Raw genomic sequence first — 7,193 nt, 5'->3', positions numbered from 1 at the left:
CGTACTGGAGTGAGGGGAGCAAAGCCCAGATCTGGGACAGAAGCGTAACAACAGGCACCTTAAAGGGGTTCTCCAGCGCAGCTCACTTCCACATTTGGAGGTGAGCAGCGCAGATAATATAACTTGTATACATACCTGCTGGGATACATGCCATATCAGCATTCATTAAAATGTGCATGGATAGCAGGTTGCACCATTGACCATGCTCATTTTCAGATGCAGATGTGAGTGGCATAGGTTAAGAGGGATCTCTTCTATTATGTTGGAGTGCCCAAATAAGGCCAATGAAAGGGGTTTTGTAAAGTACTAGACTACATTCTGACATGCTGCTTTCCTAATTGCACTATACTTTGCCTTTGGTCTTTACGACCACCAAAATATACGTCCTGGATGTTGGCTTGTGGAAGCTTTGCCAGTAGTAAACACTAAAAGATCCATGAGGTGGTACCCACACTAGTGTACATTAATGTAGTAGAGGGACTCAAACGCAATAATGTACCAGAACTAGAATGTTGTTGGTTTCCAGTTTTGTATTAGGATTTTGCTCCCATTATTGGTTTTTCCTTCTGGCCAGAAGCCTACAGAGGTCAGGACTATGTGTTCTTTCTATAGAAGTTGTCTTCACGGATCAGCAATTCACAAGTCCCTGGTAACACATTATAGATATTAGACAAGAACTTGCTTTTGCACAGCTATATCCCACCCCTGCATTATATATAACAGGATGGGTCTGGATTAGGGTGGTGATGGGGCTTGTAGCAAAGGAAGACAGATGATACAAGACACGTAAGTCAATTTTACTTGTTTTATAATTTTATATTAATTTTAATTTGAAGGAGGAATTTTTTCTTCATATAAAAAAAAAGCCTGAAAAATCACTTGTCAGAATAAACTCTTAAACAGGTATTACTGCTTCTGCAAATAAAGCTTATTTTTGTAGAATGAAGTTCCACAATTTTCCATTATACTTTCTGCATCAAAACCTCAGATTTTTCAACACCTCGGCTTGCTGTCAATGAAAAGCAATTTTAATTGTTTATTTTCAAAGGATAAAAACTGGTCGTGCAACATCCATAGGTGCTTGGCTGATTACGGTATGGTTTTCAGAGTGCTGACGTGAAACTAACAATGCATCATCACTATAATCTGGCATTTGTTATTCATGCCCTAACCTATGGTGGCAAGCTTTATAGAATACTGATTATTCTTTTTCTTAATTATACATTTTCTACTACAGTTGCATTCAAAGCTACAGCTGTCACCAGAGGACAGTGCGTTGTAGAAGCTTGGGTGACAGCCATATATATACTAAACTAAGCAGTATAATCACATTACTTACTGCGGATGAACTGTCTGTTTTCAAGAGAATTAGCAGAATTTTGAATGCAGCTCTTGATATGACCTGCGTATATGTAATAGAATTGCATATCTCTCAACTCAGAAAGGCAGGAAAGAGGGACACACTACAGCATACCCTTCTTATAATATGATGTCCTATTACGATGGTCTCACAGTGCCCCTCATATATTAGGATTCTTCAACAGTATGATGTCCCCAGAGTGCCCCTCAGAATTTGTTTTAATGACCTCAAAATGCCCCAACATGGTCCCTCACAAATTATGAAGATCCCACAGTATGATGCCCCCAAAGTGTGCCTGACATAATGCCACCAAGGGGCCACCTCACACATGATGCCCATCACACAGTATGAGGCCTCCACAGTTTCCCTCCACCTAGAATGGGCTAAGAAAAAAATGACCTGCACCACTCTATGCTGTGTGAGGCTCAGCACAGCAGGCGCTTTCTGTGTGATGTCATCACTGCAGAGGGCGTGATGTCATCACTGCAGAGGGCGTGATGTCATCACTGCAGAGGGCGTGCATCGGCTGGATGGTGGAACAGGTAACTGATGACTCCCTGCTCCATCATTGTCTTCATCTGTCCTATGGACACAGATACAGTCAAAACCAAAACACACCCTCAACCTGCTGGGGCAGCAGGACAGCTCTCCAAATCCTGGAGTATCCTGCTGGATCAAAGACAGTTGGGAAAGTTGGAATCGGTAAGGTAGTAATGTATAGGTAAATCAATGTTTTTACAACAGGATTCATCATGACGAGGCCTTAAAGGCTTCCTAATACCAACACAGGTCAGTTATATAAAGATCTACATAGCAAGTGCTTGTGTAAACCCTACTGCAAGGTTTATCCAAGTAGAATTGACATTTTACCTAGTAGAGAAGATTTAACAATATTAAGAGTGATGCTACCAGATTTGGCAGCCAAATTCCTGTAGAGTGTAAAATTACCGAGCCATACAGGTACTAAAGAATATAACAGCCCTTTATATGACCGTCCTAAATAAGCATCGCAATCGTGAACTAATCGCTTTATATGAGAAGTAAATGAAGCATTATTATTTCATACAAAGCTGAGCAAATAACGCCAGAACCTATAACTAATGAGCAAGTGAAAACCGGCAAGGTTGGATTATAACCGGCAAAAGGGGCAATTGTCCTAGAGCCGCCATATACATAGTTAGTAAAGCCGAATAAAGACTTGCGTCCATCAAGTTCGACCTGTTAGTTCTGTAATTGCTAAAGTTGATCCAGAGGAGGGCAAAAACCCCAAATGATTTAGCCAATCTTCACCTGAGGAAAAATTCCCTCCCGACTCTGAAACCAGCAGTCAGAATAAATCCCTGTATCAACCTACTATTTTATTCTATTTTTAAGTATATGCAGAAATCTGCCTGGTATCTAGAAAAGCATCCAGTCCCCGCTTGAACTGGTTTAGTGAATCCGACATTACCGTCTCCTCACTCAGTGAATTCCATATTCTCACTGCTCTTACCGTAAAGAACCCTTTCCTATGCTGGTGCTGAAACCTTTTCTCTTCCAGTCTTAGTGAATGCCCTCTTGTTACCGTAATATCCCTCCTTTTGAACAAATCCCGAGCAAGGTCTCTATACTGTCCCCTAACATATTTGTACACATTTATTATGTCCCCCCTCAACCTTCTCTTTTCCAAGCTGAATAGTCCTAGTTTTGCCAACCTCTCTGGGTATTGCAGTCCCTCCATTCCCCTTATTAATTGTGTTGCCCTCCTTTGTACCTTTTCAAGCTCATTTATATCCTTTCTATATATTGGGGCCCATAACTGAGCACAGTATTCCAAGTGTGGTCTGACCAGAGCTTTGTACAGTGGAAGAACAATGTTCTCATCCTTTGCAGCTATACCTCTTCTGATACATCCCATTACCCTGTTTGCCCTTACAGCTGCGGCCTGACTTTGGGCACTCCAATTTAGTTTGCTATCAATCAAGATGCCCAAGTCCTTCTCCATCTCTGAATTCCCCAATGATTTCCCATTCAGTGAGTACTGGTGACTTCCATTTTTCCTTCCCATATGTATGACCTTACATTTCTCCTCGTTAAACCTCATTTGCCATTTAATGCTCCACCTACCCAGCTTATCCAAATCCCTCTGTAGGTCTTCACTATCCTCTTTTGTATTAATTGTTTTACATAACTTTGTGTCATCTGCAAATATTGATATTTTACTATTTATCCCGTTGACTATGTCGTTAATAAAGATATTAAATAACATTGGGCCTAGTACAGACCCCTGTGGTACCCCACTAGTGACGCTTACCCAATCTGAGTATATTCCATTTATAACCACCCTCTGCCTTCTATCCTTTAGCCAGTTAGCTACCCACTTGCAGACATTTTCCCCCAGCCCCATCATTCTCATTTTGTATACCAACCTATTATGTGGCACGCTATCGAACGCTTTTGAGAAGTCGAGATACACGACATCCACTGGTTCCCCCTGATCTACTCGAGAGCTAACCTCCTCGTAGAAGTCAATCAGGTTTGTTTGGCAGGAGCGATTCCTCATGAATCCATGTTGGTTCGGGGTTAATAGATTATTAGCGTCAAGATGCTCCATGATTGCCTCATTAATAAAGCCTTCAAAAATTTTGCCCACAACGGACGTCAGACTCACCGGCCGATAGTTTCCGGTGTCACTTTTCGCTCCCTTTTTGAATATTGGCACTACATTCGCCTGTCGCCAATCAAGTGGTACAGACCCAGTCTCAACAGAGTCCTTAAATATAAGATATAACGGTCTGTCTATCACATTACTTAGTTCCCTTAGTACCCGTGGGTGTATGCCATCAGGTCCTGGTGATTTGTTTATTTTAATGTTACTGAGGCGTTTCTGTACCCCAGCTTGGGTTAGATTTGTCATACTTAGTGGAGGATTAAGCTTGTCACTTCTCATTTCTCCTGTTAGTTCTTTTTCCTTTGTGAAAGTTGACGAAAAAAATTTATTTAATAGATTAGCTTTATCCTCATCTTTCTCTATGATTTTGCCTTCATCACTTTTTATCGGTCCAATATTATTCGATTTAATCCTTTTACTATTTATATACGTAAAGAACAGTTTGGGATTTGATCTACTTTCACTAGCAATACGTCTCTCTGTTTCCTCCTTTGCTATTTTTATTTGTTTTTTGCAGGTTCTCGTTTTTTCCTTGTAACACATTAGTGCCTCCTTGCTGTTTTCCTGTTTTAATCTCTTGCCATCATGTGCAAAGCTAAACTACCTGGTACAATGGACTATTGAGTCTTGGCACAATAGCACCTTCTTCTCTTCATCCCTTATCTACTCTGAACTTTTTAATAGGTGGCTTTAATTTAGGGCAGAATGGCAGAATATTCCAGCACTGAAAGTTTACCATTACACCTGAAAGTGAACATGGATAAAGCTTATATTACCATCAAGACCTGCCCACAAGTAGGTCAATATTCTTCATCTTGTCAGGCAGCTTTCTGCTTCCTGTAGATGGTATGAAGATGCTGCGAGCCGTTCATTTATGGTCCTTTAGGGTTCGCTTATATCTGCGTCTATAAAGTAGCTGAGATTCTCATCCAGAAAAGTTGGAGAGTGTCAGGCGTTTTTTTTCCTCACCTAGCATCCGTATGATATGCATTTCGTTTTTAATATCAGCTTTTACATACAGTAATTCTCTATGTAATTTCAATGTAGTTTTCTAACTAATAAAACAATCTTATATACAGAGAGAGAGATAGATGATAATAAGAAGTATGTCAGTGAGATATATAATCACTGCAGTGCGTGTGTAGTTTTCTGTACTTGTATTTAGCTAATAAATAAATCAAAAAATGGCGTGGCGTCCCCCCTATTTTTATTAAGCAGCTGAGGGAAAGCTAACAACTGAGAGCTAGTCTTAATAGCCTGAGAAGGGGGCAATAAGCATCGAGCTTCCCAGGCTATTAATATCAGCTCACAGCTGTCAACGTAGCCTTTACTGGTTATTAAAAATGGGGGACCCCCCAAACAATTAAGTGGGTTCCCCCCCATTTTTAATAACAAGCAAAGGCTAAGTAGACAGCTACGGGCTAATATTAATAGGCTGGGAAGGGGCTATGGATATTGGCCCCATCCTAGACTAATAACATCAGCCCTCAGCCGCCCCAGCAATGGCGCAGCCATTAGATGCGCCAATTCTGGCGCATGGCCGCGGCTCTCCCTGCTTGCCATGGGGCGTTGGCAAGAGGGGTAATGGTTTTGGGGTTGATGTCAGCTTTGTAATGTCAGCTGACATCAAGCCCAGGGGTTAATAATGGAGAGGCGTCTATAAGACACCCCCCCATTACTAACCCTGTAAGTTTAAATATAAAAACACACAGATCAAAGTCCTTTATTTGAATAGTACACTCTCTAACCCTCTTTTACCCATTTATTACCTTTAAAAAATTAAATACTCCAAAGAGGGCCGCCGTAAAACCAACCCACGTCCCACGAAGATCTCCAACTCTGCTACATCCGGATGATGTGTTGAGCGGTGACATAAAGCGACCGCTCAGTACGCCAGCCGGAACACACTGACCATAGCATAAGAACCCGTCTGCAGTGATGAGCGTTGATGTTAGTAAGGTGACAGGAGTTAATCCGCTATGGACTGCGATAACCTTACTGACGTCAGCACTCGCAGTTTTGATGGCCATGCAGCTCCAATAAGTCTCCCCGGTGAGCAGAAGCACTGGGTCCGGGCACCCCATCTTCACTTCTGTTTACCGGGCCCCATACAGTAATAAAGGGCAATAATGCCCTGTTGGCGGCCCTGACTACACATGGAGGACAGGTGGAAAGTGACATATCCCGCACTATACATGGAGGACGGGTAGAGAGTAACAGACCCCATACTACACATGGAGGACAGGTAGAGAGTGACAGACCCCACACTACACATGGAGGACAGGTAGAGAGTGACAGACCCCGCACTACACATGGAGGACAGGTAGAGAGTGATAGACCCCGCACTACACATGGAGGACAGGTAGAGAGTCATAGACCCCACACTACACATGGAAGACAGGTAGAGAGTGACAGACCCCGCACTGCACATGGAAGACAGGTAGAGAGTGACAGACCCCGCACTACACATGGAGGACAGGTAGAGAGCGACAGACCCCGCACTACACATGGAGGACAGGTAGAGAGCGACAGACCCCGCACTACACATGGAGGACAGGTAGAGAGCGACAGACCCCGCACTACACATGGAGGACAGGTAGAGAGCGACAGACCCCGCACTACACAGGGAGGACAGGTAGAGAGCGACAGACCCCGCACTACACATGGAGGACAGGTAGAGAGCGACCGACCCCATACTACACATGGAGGACAGGTAGAGAGCGACAGACCCCGCACTACACAGGGAGGACAGGTAGAGAGCGACAGACCCCGCACTACACAGGGAGGACAGGTAGAGAGCGACAGACCCCATACTACACATGGAGGACAGGTAGAGAGTGACAGACCCCGCACTACACATGGAGGACAGGTAGAGAGCGACAGACCCCGCACTACACATGGAGGACAGGTAGAGAGTGACAGACCCCGCACTACACATGGAGGACAGGTAGAGAGCGACCGACCCCGCACTACACATGGAGGACAGGTAGAGAGTGACAGACCCCACATTACACATGGAGGGCAGGTAGAGAGTGACAGACCCCGCACTACACATGGAGGGCAGGTAGAGAGTGACAGACCCTACATTATGCATAGAGGGGAGATAGAGAGTGACAGACTTTGAACTAGACATGGAGGCAGGTAGAAAGGAAAGACCACACAATGCACATGGAGGGCAGGTAG

The sequence above is a fragment of the Phyllobates terribilis genome, unplaced genomic scaffold (assembly GCF_046119375.1).
Source record: "Phyllobates terribilis strain yellow unplaced genomic scaffold, ASM4611937v1 Scaffold_8__6_contigs__length_399053987, whole genome shotgun sequence".
NCBI lineage: Eukaryota > Metazoa > Chordata > Amphibia > Anura > Dendrobatidae > Phyllobates > Phyllobates terribilis.
This window is presented reverse-complemented; position numbering follows the sequence as displayed.